Raw genomic sequence first — 19,418 nt, forward strand, 5'->3', positions numbered from 1 at the left:
AGACACTGTCTGCCCACCCCATTGCCTGCACTTCTGCCTTACAACGGCACCCTGTGGCCAGTGCTGCAGCAGTAGTGCCCCCGCAGTATTCCCATACTGTCTAATACAGTGCCTCAGACTCCAGAGACTGCTGTAGTTGCAGGTGCTGGCGACCTGCCCCTGTGTGTGATGTAAAGGAGCCAGGCCAGCAGAGGGCATCGGGAGTGCTTGTTATAGCGTTGCCATGGCTATGTGGCATGTTATACCTCTGGTCCTGGCCATGTGAGGCCACTTCCACAACATTTTCCAGGGCCATTTTAGTTACCAATCCGCCCTGGTCCCCGGCATTGTCCACTCCACCTGGAACTCCATAAGTGGAGATATAAAATATTTAATAATATCAAAAATAAAGTAGGCAAGTCTGTAAAAACAACAACAACATTATTGTTCATGCTTGCTACCCCCAACACATTTTATTCATACTTTTGCATGGCAACATGGTTTGTGTAGGTGCAGTCTAGATGTAATTGTAGATGAGACCCATTGCGTTTACTTTTGCTGGGAACATCCATGATGTCCAAGTGGGGCAGGTGTTTCGACCATTTTTCCGGCATCTTGTGACCACTGACAAGTGACAATACAGATTTTTCGGTGATCTGCAATTTCCCTGTATGATCATTTTTGGAGATGAGCACAACTGAACGTGATGTTCAGCTCATCCACTGAATAGGCGAAAAAGAGTCTGATTGCATTGTCGCCCAGCAGCTCTTACCAAGCCCAGTCGACTTGGTAAAACGTCTGCTCATCTGTAAACTTATGCCCTATAATCTGGGTATACTTGCCAAACTGTTTTATTGCTGTTCCTATGGCTGTTTTAAAGCGCTCTTTTTGCCTTTTCACTTTCCAGAGGGTAGATCAATCATAGATACCAAATCATACAAAAAGTTGGATGAAACTATAATTTCTTAAGTACGCAGTACACCTTTATGTCAAAATATCAGTGCAAACTGTATGTCCCCACTGGAATATCTCAGAAAAACTCTTCCCGAATGCCAGATGTTTTTATTTTTTATGTTTTAAGGTACTGTACTTTTTCTGCGCTTGTCCACCTTCACCAACGCATAAAACGTTAACAGAAAAAGTCTTCCTCAGGGTGTATGGTGGTTTCCTCAATGTCAAGTATTTATAGTGTGAGTGGATGTCTCCTCCCACTTCCCCTATCCCAAAGGATGCTGGGAATGACCAAATCAGTAATACAAAAAATAAAATAAAATACTTTTCCATACTCCTTATTACTGATGAATAAATTGGCTCCTTATAAACTATTAAATTGTGTGTTATATGATTTAAAAGCATATATTTAAAAAAAAATCTTAAATAACAGAAAAAATCCTAAAAAAGAGACACGTTGGTTTAAACAGAGAATTGGTCTTTGTCTCTATCTACTATCTTGAGCATCACAGAAGTCTAGAAGCTGTGAGTGGTGAGATATACGGAAATTATCCATACAGATAATTGCCATCTTCCTGGTTGTTTCTTCTGTTGAGCTATATGTGTTAAAAGGGCATTTACACACATTTTATCTATGTTTTTTTGTATGTTTTTGAGGTGTCTCCAATAAAACTTGTTATCCGTTGACATTGGGCTGACAAATAATTTAAAGATACCTTTATGGAAGTCCTCCAGGCATCTCCACATTGAGTTGGGGTAAGCTTTATCCTAACCTAGGGTGACCCATTAAAGATACATTGGTGTGTTTTACTTCACCGTTGTTGCTACAGCAGGGGGAACATTCATGTGCATCTAAATATACCTTCATATGATTATTTACCTCTTACTGATGTGAGTTGGGTATGCATTTATTTGCTTTATAGGGTGCAGGGAACTCCTCCATTATCAAAAACATTTATTTGAATGTATTACACCATTGCCTGTTCAATTTAGTTTTTGCATGACACTATCATTTTGAGGAAATACGCACTTAAATAAGGATAATAAGACATATTTTCAGTGGAATATACTCATGAACACAATGGAAGTTCATTCACTATTGTAATTTGTTTAGCACCAGGGCTGCCATCAGGAATTTTGGGGCCCGGGACTCATTTCCAGTCCGGGCCCCTCCTCCTCACTTGACTTACCGTAACCCGGCTCCTGCTCCCCCATCTCCTCTTCCGCTGAGCTGCAGCAGGCTTCTTTAACTCAGGATGCCGGCGGCCAATTAAAATGCAGCACCGGCTGGTGAGCCAATCAGAGCTCGCGTACCGGCAGTCGCTCTGATTTTGGCTCAAAAGCCAGTGCAGCATTTTAATTGGCCGCCGGCATCCTGGGTTGATTAAACCTGCATTCAGGGACCTTCATTGTTCACGCACTGAGCGCAGCGCAGCGGAGGCAGTCAGGGGGGGATGCGGGGGACAAATTGACAAAATCTGACCCGTCATCATTATAGTTCCAACATTAATAATGTCAACATATTGAATGTGACAAAGTGACTGCAGCCCTTCTAGAACATCCTGTTATGTATTGATGAATTCACAGCAGGAGGTCTGTAGCTTTCTATACTGTGCAGATCAATATCATATTTTAAAAAGTGAGGACACATATCTCATATCAGAAACACACAAAGATTTTAAATCTGGAAAAAAATATTCAGCTAATGATTTTATGTCGGAGGAAAAAAATAAATGGGTACTTGTTTATTTTCACGGCGCCCGATATATCGGATGCGATATTGGCCGATATATCGGATGTGATATCGGCCGATATATCGGATGTGATATCGGCCGATATATCGATGCGATCAGAACCGATTTTTTGACCTGTTCATAACCCCACTATCCACTACACATGGAGTTGATTTTATATAGTGTGGCGAGCGCAGCGACCCACCGAGCCCGAAACGTGGCGAGCCCCGCGAGGAGACGCGGATTACTGCGCTCGCCACACTATATAAAATCATTATGAACAGTTCAAACATCGGTTTGGATCGCATCGATATATTGTCCGATATCGCATCCAATATAACGGGCGCCGTGAAAATACACAAGTACCAATAAATATTTCCAATAATTCTTTGTAAATTCTCATGCTATAAAGCATTCCATAAGTATGAGTCTCTCCTACACATGCTGTGGTAAATTAGCTAGCCTGTAACTGCCTGCCGCCTTACAGAATAGTTCTTGTACAACGATTGTCCCTTGACAATTGTATTATGTATGGTTAGCGTGTTGCAGTCCGTCACACAGAACTGTATATATCTTCATGGATTTTTTCCTCAATGGTGTCACATACATGATTGGGAACCACAATTTAAACAGGGAAATCTTCAACACATCTTGGGAATGAATCTGACAAACACAATTGCCTTTGAGCTTGCTCCCATTGAAAGTAATAGACTTGAGAATTATAGCCCAAACCTTGTAATTACTGACCGTCTCTGGCCACAAATGCATGAAATACTTAACACTGTTGTTATGGCCACCTCTGACAGGGTCAGGTACGTGCTGAAAGGTCACCTAGAACAAGCGCTGGGACGTGAAGAGAAGAAAACCGTGTTTAATGTGAAGGGTAATGTCAGCCAAGCGGAAAATTATATATCTGGAATAAGTCCAAGTTACTCTGCTCTGGGTTTGGGGAAGTGGCGTAAAAAGGTTTTTAGCAGAATTAAATTATATGACATACCTACAGGGAAAACCTTATACTAGCAAAGAATACACATTTTACAGAAATCTATAGTAAATTAAAATGTTAATTTATTCAATTCTATTTTGATTTAATATGGTATATTGTATTACTTGCAGTTTTCTCTGCAAGCATTTTCCTGTCCTTGTCACAAACATTTTAGCTAGGCCTCCAGTACCAGATTCAGTAATGATAATAAGAATTAAAAAACAATTATATATATATATATATATATATATATATATAATATATATATATATATATATATATATATAACAAAAAAAAACTCTTGAGATGGTTATTCCAGGGATAAAGTTTTCTTTCACACAGGGCAAAGACTCAATTTGGCACAGTCCCTTTCTCTCATTTCTTTCTACATAGATTTCTCATTGGGCAGGATGCAGCAAACTGAAATACTGTATGTGGCCAAACCTCAGAAAATGCAGTTTTCTGAGGTTTGGCCACTTGGGTGTGGAACATTTGGTCTACAGCAAGTAGGTCGACAAGCATTGGGTCGACACCACTAGGTCGACATGGGACACGGTCGACATGGGACAAGGTCGACATGGGTCTAGGTCGACATGGGTGTAAGTTGACAGGACATTGGGTCGACACTAGCATTAGGTCAACATGGGGAAGGTTGACAGTCAAAAGGTCGACATGGGGTTTTTCACTGGTTTTTGACCCGAATGTCAACACTGTTGACATGGACACAGTTTGAAGTGCACCGCATCCCCTCGCATCGCTCGCTTCGCTCACAATGCTTCAGGCACACTGTTTTATTCTCCCACAATGCCCTAGTGGATGGTATGGCATGAAATACCGCCTGTCGGCACATGTCGGCTCAAAAAACAGTGAAAAACCCCATGTGGACCTTTTGACTGTCGACCTTGCCCATGTCGACCTAATGCATGTGTTGACCTAGACCCATGTCTACCTAGACCCATGTTGACCTTGACCCATGTCGACCTTGTTGCCTGCCGACCTAGTGGTGTCGACCCAATGCTTGCCCGGCCACTTAGAGTGATGCCCCATAGAAGCATATAGGTTTCTATCACGCCTCCCTGCTGAGAGAGATCCAACTGTAAATGCAATACAGTACAATTAGTAAATAAAGCAGAAGGTCAGATAATACTTTAGAAACACACTTTTGTCAGAGCAAAATGGTAACAAATGCATGTTAGATGTGAGGTTGGGGCATCTACTGTTATTGTAGCACTTGCCTGCTCCTCCCACTCTCACCTGTTACGGTGGGTGTTGTATGATCTTGTAGGCAGTCATGCACATACGCAGGTCAGATGAAACCAGGAAGAGAACACTCAATTAAGACCGGACATCTAAGAACCACAGCAGAGGAAAGACCTTAGACTGTTAACCTTTTACCTGGGATGGTTTAAACTGTAGGTAATCACTGGCACAAGTACCTTAGATACCACTAATAGACTGCTCACATAGGGCCTTATTCTAGTTCACTCTTTCTGACAAAATCCTTCTTAGATGGACAAAACCATGTGCACTGCAGGGGTTCAGCTGTAAATCAGATGAAAGGTTGGAGAGGGTGCGTTTTTCCCTACTCCGTGAAGGGGCAAATAGCAATTTCTACTGTACAAAAGGAATTGATTTTTGCCAAAGCCTCATGCACAGGAAACACAGAATGTTGGAAAGACGTCTCATGATGGGGATTACACATAAAATATTACAATCTTGAATATTATAATCCTTGAAAAGTGCTTCATGTCAACTTAATTTATTGCCAGATAGTAATCATACTTTTAAAAGTGGAAATACACATAGGGGATACATTGCATGATAACCAGGCCATTACATGGACATCAGTTTGCCTTTACCTTCTACAAATAATGTTCTCTCTTTGCAGACCACTTTGTAGACAGAAAGAAAAGTGATCTTCCATTTCTGTACAAGGAATTACTCGCTCACCAGATGCACACATGCATTAAGGACTGGAGTAGAATTCCATTCAGCTATATAAATGGAAAACATACAGTAGGTAAGTAGATTTCCATTGAAAAGAGCTGTAAACAGTGCTCTAAGCAACAGCAAAACTTGCAGCTATTTTCATCCATCAAGGAATTGTTCATGTGAACGGATCTATCGGTTTCTCATAGATAATACAGGGGTACATTGTACAGTGAATATGCCTTACAATCAGTGGCAGCTATTTCCCCTGGGTTGCAGCACCGACCACACAGGCAGAGCCGGATTAAACCTTTCGGGGAGCCCGGGTAACTTAAGACAGGGGTCCCAGGGGTACTGACCCCCTGAGCCCACCCCCTCTTAATCTGGCCCTGCACACCGGGTATGAATCAAAGTATAGACAGAGTCTAGGTCTGCAGCCCGTTGGTACACACCAAAAAGTCTACATGAACAAGGTTGAAATTGACAAAAGGCCATTAAACGCAAACAAAGGTATCCATGTGCGCCATGATTACCTGATTGGATGCAATGAAACCCAATTTATGTCATTATAAATAATTAATTTACCCATATATATATAGTGGGAAAAGTGCAAGTGCAGAACAAAACATGGGCCCCAGGCAGTATAGCTTGGCACCACCGCAACTGGCGTGTCCAAAATAGTGGTGAAAGTTCAGTCCCAGATGGCAACAAAGTCAAATACCTTTGTTTGTGTCTAATGTTCATCTTCTAAGACTGGTGCTGTCTTATACCGTGGTATTTCAGGCAGGGCAGGCGACAGGGGGGGTCAAGGGGGACAAATGTGACGGGCCCCAGCGATCTGAAGGGCCCCAGAGCTTCCATGCCCCATCACGGCCACGCCTGTTCTAGCTGGCCTGTCAGTGACCCTCGCGGCCCGGCCGTCTACTGTGTACCATCTGTGTGTGGCTGAGACTGACTCTGTGTGCCACTGCTGTCTACTGTGTGCGCGCCCTACCGTTCAACGCTCTGAGCCATCTACTCTGTGTGTGAACACGGCCTGGGGCTGCAGCCGCACAGCCGTACCCGCCGCTGGCCCTGTGGCCTCAGTCTCTGGCTCCTGTACTTTATAGCGCAGGTCGTCTGTTCCGTGCCTGCTTGTGATGCTCGGCATTCTTTTGTGACAGTGACAGGCCAGCAGAAGGCAGCAGCCAGGAGCCAGGCCAGCAGGACTGAGAATGAGAGAAGTCCGCACTTGGAAGCAGGATCTGGAGCAGCGACAGGTTAAATGAGGCTCATGCAGAAGAGGGTTGTGTGGATTTGGGATTAGGTGGGGGCCCCAGAAATTTCATTGTACAGGGCCCCAAGATTTCTATTGCCAGCCCTGATTTCAGGCAGCCATTTTTACTATATGCACAATTGCTGTTATCTTTAAAATCACTGTTTCAATTGACAAAAGGCCGGCACAAACAAAATGCCAACATGTTAGAGGTCGACACATGAAAAGGTCAACATGAGTTATTTGTGTCAATATCGACACCTGAGCACATGGACCCACAATTAGTGTAGCGCGCAACCGAGCATTCGCTCGGCATGCTCTGGGCCAGCTCAGTGGCGTAACTAGATACATGTGGTCCCCATAGCAAAAGTTTGTAAGGGCCCATATTTATCACCTAATGCTGACAAATATATACAGCACATGATACTTTGACAGGGAAAGTGGGCCCCTCTCAGCTCTGGGCCCCATAGCAGCTGCACACTCCTGCACCTATGGTAGTTAAGCCCTTGGGCCAGCTGCTTTGCTCCCCTGACGTTGCGCTTTGTGTACTTTATTGTTCCCAATCGGAGTCCACGTGAGATCTCTCACAGTGTATGGCACCTAATATTGGCACTCTGCCCCCAGGGAGGAGTAATTTCACCATTCCTTCCCATTTGAAGGAACAGAAGAATGGTCCATACAATGACGATGCAGTCAATATGACACTTTTGAAATATCAAATCAGAGGGATATGCTGGGCGATGATGTTCAAACAAATGATAGTTTTGGATTGAGCGCCTACATACATGCTGCAATTATCTGGCTGATCTGCCGATATTGGGAGATATCTCACTGATACTGAAAGATACTTATCGGAACTCTGGAGGATCCCATGACCACTTGGAGATGCAGCTGGAGCAGCTGGAGCCATCAAAAGCATGTAAGTCTATGCTGGGCCACCAGGACATGAATGATATTTCATATACAATAACACCTCTGAGGCCCTTTGATATGTGTGCAATGTTAGCGGTTTATAAGTACAGGACTTCAGGGCAGGAATAAAGAGAATAAAGGGAATATTCAATCTCCCACCGCCATTCCCAACAGCATTGAACAGAAATCTTGGCAGAACGTTCCCAACGGCCGGGAATTGACGATTTCCTGGCCGCAGCTTGCAGATTCCCAGCCGCTTCTTACGGCCCACGCCCCCTTCTCGACGCTCCATAGGTGGGACATTGAATCCCGCCTGAAAAATCTCGGTCAAGCAGACGGGACGGGACGGGACAGGGTCGTGGCTGTCGGGCCAACATGACAGTCGTGACCCAACATTGAATACCCCGCTAAGTGCTTGATCAGAAGTAAATAAAAAAATATCAATTTCATAAAACCATGTTACATTGAAGATGGGACAGATATAAAATATGCAGAGATTTATAGCTGGGAGAAAGTACATTCTTACTTTAATTCTGTATTTCAGTATAAATACAAAGCTGCCCAGTATTTGTTTATAGAGACGGCTGTCATGGATTGTTCAAAGCCATCAATGGCCTATATCTGATGTTGCATACTTTTAAAATCCCAAGGGGAAAATCAGATGGTTTCCACCATCAATTGTACAGCACCACCAGAGTTTTTTTCCAGTTTCTACAGCCCTGCATGCGTATATGAAGCACCACCCTTGAAAAAGCCTTGTAGATAGGTGAAACACGTGTCGGACCCCAACCCCCCAGACCTATGTCATTGCCTAGGAAATTATGCTGATTTGCTAAATCCAATAATGAATATGTAATTGTTATAGGAATGTGCAAAAGTTTCTGGGGTGAGTAACAGCTCTTAAGAAACCCCCTATTGAAGGGAGAGCAAGCTGTAAGCACCATTACAGTTGGGAGTGATCAGGGCAAAAACCCAGCCCACCCAACCATTACCGTATAGATAATTAAGATCAGAGCAATCAAAACGCTTGCTTATTTAAATAAGATCTCTACTGAAGGAGCAGAGCACCCAGATACCAATATAAATTGCAACATTTATGTACACATTGAAGCCTGGGCTCTGTGCCAAATAAAAGAGCTACAAATTGGCAACAAAGCCTGAAGCTCAGTACTAACAGAGCTACAAAGTAGCAATAGAGTAATAAAATTATCACCAGCATTCTCTCATAGGTACTTGTGTACAATCACGGCTCCCACGATGTCCAACGTATAGTAAAAAATCGCATCGCATCGCATGCGATCGCATCGCATGCAATTTTTAACAGAAATGCATCCAAATGCATTGAAATTAGTATCAAACATGTTCAATGGCCCCCAAATGTCATTTTTGAGGCTGTACCACCCCCACTATCAACGCAAACCCGCAGCATGGCTAGCGCTGCGAGCCCGCGAGAGGCGGCGATACGCGTCCTATGACCTTTTCATACCCCCACTATCCACGTCGGCGTGGAGTTGAGAATAGAAAGTGTGGGGAGCGCAGCGAGCCAACGAGCCCGAAGCGTGGCGAGCGCAGCGAGCCCCGCGAGGGGACACGGATACCTTCACAGGTATCCGCGTCCCCTCGCGGGCTTCACAGGTGTCCGCGTGCGCTCGCCACGCTTCGGGCTCGCTGCGCTCGGCACACTTTCTATTCTCAACTCCACGCCGACGTGGATAGTGGGGGTATGAAAAGGTCGTAGGACGCGTACCGCCGCCCCTCGCGGGCTCGCTGCGCTCGCCACGCTTCGGGTTCGCGTTGATAGTGGGGGTGGTACAGCCTCAAAAATGACATTTGGGGGCCATTGAACATGTTTGATACTAATTTCAATGCATTTGGATGCATTTCTGTTAAAAATCGCATTCGATCGCATGCGATCGTATCGCATGCGATGCGATCGCATGCGATTTAAAAAAAAGCTTAAAAACTGCAAAAATCGCATCCCATCGCATGCCACTACATTTGGCATGCGATGGGAGCCGTGAAAGTACACAAGTACCCTCTCATATCTAGATTACATTCGGAGCACAACACAGGTTCTGCATTTTAACACACTACTTACTCACAATTTCCTATACTTATCCCACACACCATATATGTTATATGTGATATTAGCATGTCATTTTAACCTCTAATTTCATTATGTCTAACGGTCAATTGCCCAGGAGTTTCTGTGAATAAAAGAAAAACAAAGGGTCATTTTTTTAAATTAAACTTTATTTGTAACAAAAACTGATCCCTCAAAGTGTGAAAAACAGGTGTGCATCTAACCTCACAACCCCTTTTTCCTTTTTTCCTTGTAAATACAAAGCTGCCCAGTATTTGTTTATAGAGATGGCTGTCATGGTTTGTTCAAAGCCATCAATGGCCTATATCTGATGTTGCATACTTTTAAAATCCCAAGGGGAAAATCAGATGGTTTCCACCATCAATTGTACAGCACCACCAGAGTTTTATTTCTTTTCTACAGCCCTGCATGCGTATATGAAGCACCACCCCCAAGCTCTGATTGGCCCGCAGCCCAGTGAATAGTAAAGCAGAAGTGGCCATCGGTGTGTGAAACCAATGATGATTCCCCACAATCGATGGTTAACCACCGATGGCCATCCCTATTTGTTCACCACATGCAAAAGCAAACAGTGTTTTCCCTGCATGCAGCAAATATAAAGGCTTTTTGTACCCCTTGCATTGTTACATGGTTTATTCCAGGATCAATTACTCTTTGCTCAAACCCTAGCTATCAATAGAACAGTGACCAAATCCTATGCATCTCTGCGAGGCATAACCACTTCACAATAAACTGTTATTGTTCTCCGAATGTCACAATTTCACTAAACCCTATCTTGCTTAGGAAGCTATTATGTTGGCTGTGTAAAGCTATTATGTAAAGCTATGGCTCATTGTTGTGTCAGTGTAACACAAGATATCCAGGTGGAGGTTCCTCCCTGAAATCTATGAGTAAAGTATTGTACATATCTGAGCAGTGAGCCCCTTACAGAAGACAATGGAGATAAGCACATGTCCCCATTCACAGGAGTCTGCAGTTATCTATTATATTATGGTGATATTTTTAACCTTTTTTTTACGCCTGTCAGTGCCACGCAGGCTGTATGAAAATGAATTGGCAGGTATATAAGATATTCTGAGTTCCCTAACACAACAAAGGCCCAGCAACGTTCTCAGGGGTTCACCCCCGAAAAGACAAAAACTGTCCTTGCACAGCCTGTTCCGTTCATATCTCAATCCAGCCTTTTTCTATAAAGCACATCCCTTTTCTGCTCCAAAGTTTTCAAGAGACAAAAGACATCTTTGAAATAGCTGCCTCCGTGACTCCTGTGGTTTTGTGAAGAAAAAAAAAAAACTCATGGTCTTAATGGAACCTTGTCCCCTTTTGCTCTGGCTCACTGTATCAAGAAATGAAAATGTCAAAAAATAAAATAAAGAATGGTACCGATAAAATAAAAATAGAGAAACAACTACGTAAAAACATATCTCAGATTTTTTATTTCGTTTTTATTCTGTTTTTTTTTTTTTTAAGCAGCCTGCTGCTAGCCTGGAAACTGCCGTACGCTGGGACGGAATCGTGTGGAATTAATCTTGTGGAATCATTAGCAACATCTCTGGGACTGATGCCTGGGGCCAAATAATGCCAGGTACTGAACCCTATTTATCAAGCCAGCTGGTAATAGGTTTGTTGTTCAATAAATCTGGCACTTCTTTGTGATCAGTAGTTGAAAGACTTGAATAAATCTCCCCACTGACCTATAACAAAGGTTCTGTTAATGGTTATTTCATATAGCTACCTCTGTGATGGATTTTTAAGATGAGGTTATGCTACGTATGACTAGTATTGTACTGTATACTTTGCTGAAGAGGGTTTTAGGTACATTTATTAATATATGCGCTACATGCCTAAAGGTCCATACACACTGGGCGACTATGCCAGCGTGTATGGACAACGATGATCACTATAATCGCTGGGGGGAAAGCCGTTCGGTGCATACACAATGAGCGGCTTTCCCCCTGCCCGGCGCCGTCAGCGGGGAGAGGACGTCTGTGCAAAGCGCAGTGCTATGCAAAGCCATCCTCAAAGCTGCTCATCTGCTGGTATTATCAGCAGATGTACAGTTTTCCCGGCGATGATGGGGGAGCACGCAGCACCGCTCATCGCCGGGCTGTACACACTGGGCGGCATTGAAGTGAAAGCCGTGCAATCTTGCTGTTTTGAGCGACTTTCAGCTCAAAGTCGCCCAGTGTGTATGAGCCTTAACTCTTGCTTGGTATTGATACAGAACATTGTTAAAATATTTATCTCTAAACTTTGTAATTAGCTACTACTATAGTGTATCCTGTTTTGATGATAAATATTTCTTTTTATGTTAAATTGGCCTATTTTGCATAGGATGGGCAGCGCAGTAGAACAGTGCATTATGTTTGCAGATCCAAAACAAAAAAGTAGTAGGTGAATAAGCGCATACTAAAATAAATAGTACAAAACAAAGCAAATTAATAATCAAAAATGTACATATGTGGCTAGACACTAGTATACTGTAGGACCCTTTGCTGAATTATTTATTTTATTTTTTACTATTTTTGTAATGTTGAATAAAACATTCAAATAGTTTGCTCGCGTGATGTGTCCCATACAAATCCCAGCAAAAATAAGGAAAGGTTTAATATACGGTATACCCAGAGCCGGATTAAGCCTTCGGGGGGCCCGGGGCACTTTATCATTACTTGTCATTACTGGCCGCAAACTGCACGGGAGAATATTATACCCCTTTTACACCAAAATCCCTGGTCGGACCCTGGTCTTTGAACACGGGAGTTTCCAGGGTTGGACCCAGCTTCATACCAAATTTACACAGCAATGTGACCCAGGTCGGACCCAGGTCTGCACCGTTTACACTGAACCTGGGTCAGCCCTGCTTTTCCCTATGGATGACATTAAAAATGTCCATTTTAGGACTAATAAACTGCCATCCAACCTTCCCTCAATTATTTTAAATAAAAATTAAAAGACATGACAAGTTAGCATTGAAAAATGTTGGTTTGTTTATTTTGTAAAATATTTTTCAAAAAGTTTTATTCAGTGCTCAAGGACACATAGCGGTATAACAGTGCAGTATCACCCATGTGCTCTCCCCAGCCACTTCCCCTGCAGCAGCAGACTGAATCTCCCATGTGCTCCCCCCAGCCCCCCCAACCCCCTCCCCCCCCCCAAAAAAATATATATATATATAAATGATACTGCATCCAATTATGATTTCTGTGTGCACTGCCCGTATCCTTCCTGACTGCTGTCTTTTGCCACTGCAGCGCACTGTGGAAAGGCATCCAGCACTTCTGGTATCCTTTCAACACTACCTGGATGTCCCAACCTGGGTTGTGACCATTTACACCACCTACGACCCAGGTCCAACCAGTGTTCAACCCTGGTCAGGACCTGGGTAGGAGACCAGTGTTACTGGACCTGGGTTGGCGCCTTTTACACCAACGCTGACCTGGGTCCGACCTGGGTCCAACCTCGGTTATTCCTTGGTGTAAAAGGGGTATTACACTGTCAAAACACTGAGTAAAAGCAGTATAAACTTGGTCAATGGTTAAGTCCCATAAGACTTGTGCAAAGTCTTATGGAACTTAAGGTCCATACACATTGGGCGACTATGCCCAGCGTGTATGGACAGCAATGATAGCATTCATCGCTGAGGAGAAAGCCCGGGGAGCACGCAGCAGCGCTCACCGCTCATCGCAGGGCCATACACACTGTGCGGCTTTGAGCTGAAAGCTACTCAAACCGGCTGTTTTGAGCAGCTTTCAGCTCAAAGTTGCCCAGTGTGTACGGGCCTTTAGTCAACTCCCAGTAATGCACTGCACACTTGTGCAGACAGTGTGCATTGACTCCCGATGCTCAGCACCAGGGGCGTAACTAAGGCTCAGCAGCCCAAGCCACTGCGGGGGGGAGCCAACAATATGTGGGCGCAGTGTCACCGCACAGTACCTGAGTGTTGGCGGCTCAGCAAGGCATGCAAAGTGCTCCCTTGCTGAGATGAGGTGTGGTGCCTGGCTGCTGCAGCCTGCACCCATCCACTTTGTGACACTGACAGCAGCGAGGCCAGCTTCATACATAACGAACGATCTCCCTCTCCTCCGTCCTGTCCCTGAAACACTTCGCTTGATTCATACAGACTGTGGCAGGCTTTACAATCAACCCAAATCCTCACAGTAAAGCATATTACAGTGAGGATTTAGATTGATTATAAAGGCTGCCACAGTCAGAGAGTGAGCTGAAAGAAATGACTTCAGGAACTTCGCTGTGTCCAGAGTCGTGTAACCACCTTTTAATTGCAGGTATGTGGCTACCACGTGTACTATACTGATTTTGTACTTGTTTCCTTTTAGGGCTCTCAAATGAATAGAGGTACTGCGCGTTTATATAAAAGGTAAGTTTACTTTTCAAAATGTGATGAATATAATATTACAATGTAAACATTTGAATTCAATAAACAACTTTTACATAGCATACGGTTTCAATTAATGACTTTAACATGACACATCAACAACCTCATAGAACAAGCAGAACATAACTTTACACTATAACCTTATATGACATACCTAAATTCAATGAACAACTACACTTTCTGTACATTTAGTAATGCATGCATTTACACAAAAAGTAATTACCATGCGCTGGCCAGCATTAAAAAACACTGCATATAAATACACTTGTTGGCGCGCGTTGGGGCCCTTGCTGAAGGTGTGAATGGGTTAATAAACAACCCGTCTAAATATGAGTTCATCCGCTGGTCTTCACTAGGTGTCCCTAGCACTGAAAAAAGTCTATGTCTCTGTCCCTTTGATGTGTGATACTAATCACACAAAGTACCTGTATAACTGAGTTTAAGTACTAAAGTCTGGCTTTCCCTTAGAAGATAGAAACTTTCTATCCTTTTCTTTCAATCGCTTGGCTATAAGCCCAGAAGCTACTATTGCAAAAGCTTTAAGTCAATGTTTTCTCTTCTATCTTGTGTAGCATAGGGTTTAGGTGTTTACACTAAAGTAGTTGCCTTTAGGCGTAGTTAATAAAATTGTCTAAGTTCCCTTGTGGTGTAAAGTGCGTTATAAAAGGGGGTTATTCAGGCTCACCCAATCTGGCCGCTGTCTTCTCTGTCTGATAAACTGTCTCTCTCTCTGTCTCTTTCCTCTTCTCTTCCTGCACTTTGCTGTAATCAGGCTCCTGACTCTGTCCCTGTGCTCTCTTCTTCACTGTGGCTGCCTTTCAGTATTTGCCTTACTATAAGCTTTGAGGTGATTGACTTGGCACTTTGTAGGGAGTGATACTGCTTCCTTTACTTGGGCTGTGTGTGATCTCACTTCTCCCCTCCCTGTCTGTGCCTCCTCCCGTCTCCCGCAGGCAGTGCCTGGGTGTAGAGGGGCACATCAAGGGGTTGGTCTCTCTTCACTAATCTGGCTCCCTCCTACTGCTAATTGACAGGTGGGCGGCGGCTTTGGCGGCTGGGCGATGCTTCCCTTCTACAGATAATGAGTCAGTGGGCGGCTCCTTCCCCCACTCATCAGCACGCCTCCTCCCGTCTCCCTCAGAGCGCTGCTGGCTGACAGGCAGGCTCTGGGTGTAGAGGGGCGTGCTTGGGGATGCCCCTTTCGCTCCACCCACTGGTGACCTGAGGGAGCGGCTTGTAGGGCAGCGCTTTCTTCTCTTCTCTATCTCCTGCTGCTTCCGTCAGCTGGGCTGCGCCTTTGATGGACAGGTGGGCGGTTCCTCCTCCCTGATGGCTTGCGCTGCGGTGATAAGAATGCGGCTGTCGGTTCTAACAGGGGCGGCTGGGCGGCGCTTCCCCTATGGCAGGTGAGTGGCAGCTTCTCTGGTCTCTTCTCTCCCCACCTCCTCCCGTCTCCCGCAGAGCGCTACTCTGTGTACAGGCAGGCTCTGGGTGTAGAGGAGGCGTGTTTGGGGATGTCGTCGAACACCAGCGGTGGGCGGCGGTTCTCCTCAGCACAGCTCCGTCCCTTTGCTGGTGAGAGGCGGTACACGTCACTCCCGATGGGCGGCTCTTTGGGCGACGCTGTTACTCTGGCTGGGCATCTGTTTTCTGCTCCCAATACCGCCTCCCGTCTCCCGCTGGTAACCGCTGCTTAAGCGGGCGGCACCAGGGTGTGGAGGGGTGTGCAGGCAGCACAATGGACGGCAGCTTCCCTAGCTGGTGAGTAGTTTGCACTTACAGTGCCTTCAGGATTCAATTGCTGCGCTCACTATCGGATGCTGTGATCCCTACGCTGTTCTCCCTTCCTCTAGTCCAGACAGCGTGCTTTCTAAGAGCTCTTTCTCCGGCCCATAACCTCTGCTGCTGCGGTAATGTTTATAGCTCTGTTTACAGTCTTAGAGCAGCAGCAGGGAGGTGAGCGCACGAATGAGGGAACAGCTGAGCTGAGCTTCACTATGCTGTCAGCTCTTTTATAATCCCCGCTGATGGGTCAGCTGATGCTGCGCGAGGACAGCTGTTCTCCCGCTCAGTGCACGAGAACAGCTGTTTTCCCGCACATTCAGTGTCCTCGGGGACACTCTCTAAACCCATTTGATTGGCTGCTGGCTGTGGGTTCACTTAGGGGGCAGCAGCATATGTGTAAATGCTGTATTACCAATGTCTATGTTCACAGCGTTGTAATCACTGCCACCAATGTCCTATTTCTCAATAAATCAGCGATGACCCACACATATATAGCAAAGTTTTCTATCAGCAATGTTATTGGAACATATAACAGTCTATGCCACGTTGTTTTGAACATTTCCTGACAACTTGTGCACTTTTGTTGCTCGGCAAATGTTACCATATATTTGTAAGAGTCCATCACACAATATAAGTTTTTTACAGCGAAGCAGCTTATAATGCATCTCTTATAATCTAACATATATACAGGCATATATATTACATTCTTCCCCTGATGATACAAGGCAATAAATGAACTTGGATCATCATAGAAATATTTACATTCATTAATATACAATTTCAGCATTTGCAAAATAAGGCCATACTGCTAAGTTGGCAGGGTAGGTCACTCTTGGGATATAGGTGGGTACCCCTAATTGATCATAAGTGACAATGTTTGGGGGCCTACATGCTCTCTTGGGCCTAGTTGTAGTTACTTCCCCAAATGCTTCCCCATCTTCCAAGGTATAGTCACTGGGATAATTCTCTGTTATATCCTCCTCCCCCACAACCCATTCTTCAGGGACAGGACAGTCAGAGTCTTCAATTGTAAAATCCCAATCTGCTACGGCAGGACTTTGCAAAGGGGGTTCATCAATAATTTTACTCTCCTCAAGGCTTTTGGCAATGTCTCTTTCACAGTCTTTGAAGTAGCAGCCTTGGCCAATTTCATCTCCATTCTCTTCTGGTTCTGTAGATTGATGTATCTCAGCAGTGCCTCCAAATGTAACGCTGTCTTCTGCAGTATGTATGTGTAGGTGCTATCAAGTGCCTCCACCCCAAGATTTGGTGTTATAGGGTATGACTATCTAAATATTTAGATGATGATATTAGGGCGAACTTGGGGAATCACCCTCAGACAGATTAAGTAACCCCTAAAGTTACAACTCGTTTACATAACCATAATATCATTGACATAAATAAATACACACATCAAACATAGCTGAGACAAGGGCATCAACCTCCACCAACGTTTTATTTGACTGGAACTTTTGCAGAGTATTCCGGCTTAGTATATTTCAGAGATGCCTCCTTGTAAATAAAAGATTATACATTTCTAAGGTAGTATGCTAAAACATATAACGCATTTCACTTCAGACACAATGGAAATAGAACAGTTTCCAACACCAATAAATAAATAGATATTAATTAACCTAGAATTATTATTGCGCAATAATATTAGTATTTGCAAGTGTACACTAGTTCTAAAAAATATAAGCGCTTGGATTATTTTTTAGTGTTCCACATATTTGTTGCTGGATTTCCTAAGTCACTACTGTGCCCACCTGAGTCCTGTAAGGTGAGTACGGGAATAATAGGAGTATAACTTCTATGAAGTATTTGTAATCCACCACAGGGTCTCTAATACCAAAGGCAATATTCTCCTCTTTGCAATATTGTATCCTACATGTAGGCTTGTAATATCATTGAAGTTGTCACTCTATCTTGGGATCAGAATAGTAGTAAGAAAGAACGACTTAGTGCTTTCCCTCAGTACTGTTATAGTTGTGAATAAATAATGTCACTATCTCAGTGTAATAAGCAGACTTTTCTGAGGTAACTTGTGTTTGAAATTGAGCCAAATCCACTTTCTTCCTTGAGTACCATCAGTACAATATAATACTTTACTGCTCAAATCTGTCTCTCTCCCTGTGACTGTAATTATCCTCCCTTAGTTACGTGTCCCAGGCAGATAGCTGGTAACAAAATGTATTCTCACCAATGCGCTGTAGACAGATTAGCCCTGAGGTCTGTCAGCCAAGAGTCTCTACTGCTGCAGTGTAACTTACTTCTCTCTCTGTGCGCAGCTACAACGTCTCTTTCAGTGTACATTACCTCTCTCTGTGCGCAGCTATAACGTTTCTGTCAGTGTTTTACAGTCACTGTAAATTAGCTTTCTGTAGTTGTGCTCAACTTGGTGCATGAATAACCATCTTTATCTCTGGCAAAGGCTTGGGAAACATTACTGTTAGGAGGCTGTCACTCCCCTTGTATTATCCCCTTCTGCAATATATCTGCTATTTGACTCCAGGTGTCACCTTTTTGGCCTTATATGGGACTCTGAGGGTGGTATAACTCACCACTCTCCCTCCTCTGTCCCTCTGCCCAGCATCCTCCAATGAGTTCTCATGTTAAGGGATGGCTACTTTATCCTGGCTCCTCCATCTTCTACTCTGAGCCAACTGACATGCCAGGTTTAGCTCCATCTGCAGGCACACAGGAATGCCTCACCTTTCTCCTAGTGAAAGTACAGGTCTCTGTCCCTCACTTACAGGTACCTCACAGCTCTCCCTCTTATACACAGGGCAGTCTTTCCATAGAGTCCTCACAGGTACCTCATCCTGTACTCTTCTCTTTTCTCCTTCCCTCTGCCCCTTCCATTTGTCCACTATTTTTGGTTTAAGCACACCATACAGTTTATCTGCTTGTTCTAGTACCTCTTCATCTGAGAACTCCGAAAAGTTTCCTGCTATTCCTAGGCATTTCCTAGGGTCCCTATCATTTTGTATACACCACTCGTGTATATCCATTCCTGTTAAAGTCTCCATCTTATATATGTTTGGTAAACAGGAAATCCTACCAAATCTCAGCTCCAGTGCCTCCAAATGTAACCACCTTTTAATTGCAGGTATGTGGCTACCACGTGTACTATACTGATTTTGTACTTGTTTCCTTTTAGGGCTCTCAAATGAATAGAGGTACTGCGCGTTTATATAAAAGGTAAGTTTACTTTTCAAAATGTGATGAATATAATATTACAATGTAAACATTTGAATTCAATAAACAACTTTTACATAGCATACGGTTTCAATTAATGACTTTAACATGACACATCAACAACCTCATAGAACAAGCAGAACATAACTTTACACTATAACCTTATATGACATACCTAAATTCAATGAACAACT

At 43.9% G+C, this 19,418-nt stretch overlaps 1 long non-coding RNA gene across 1 annotated transcript in view; it reads left to right on the forward strand.

The window, feature by feature from the left end:
• Positions 1-19,216, forward strand: part of LOC146059746 (uncharacterized) — a 46,529-nt gene extending 27,313 nt beyond the window's left edge. Inside the window, exons 2-5 of the long non-coding RNA XR_014470309.1 lie at positions 5,537-5,668; positions 11,319-11,433; positions 14,183-14,223; positions 19,187-19,216. This is a non-coding gene — a long non-coding RNA (uncharacterized LOC146059746). The remainder of the gene's footprint in view (positions 1-5,536; positions 5,669-11,318; positions 11,434-14,182; positions 14,224-19,186) is intronic.
• The last annotated feature ends 202 nt before the right edge of the window (positions 19,217-19,418 follow it).

This window comes from Crinia signifera, chromosome 2 (genome assembly GCF_055691185.1).
Source record: "Crinia signifera chromosome 2, ASM5569118v1, whole genome shotgun sequence".
Taxonomy (NCBI): domain Eukaryota; kingdom Metazoa; phylum Chordata; class Amphibia; order Anura; family Myobatrachidae; genus Crinia; species Crinia signifera.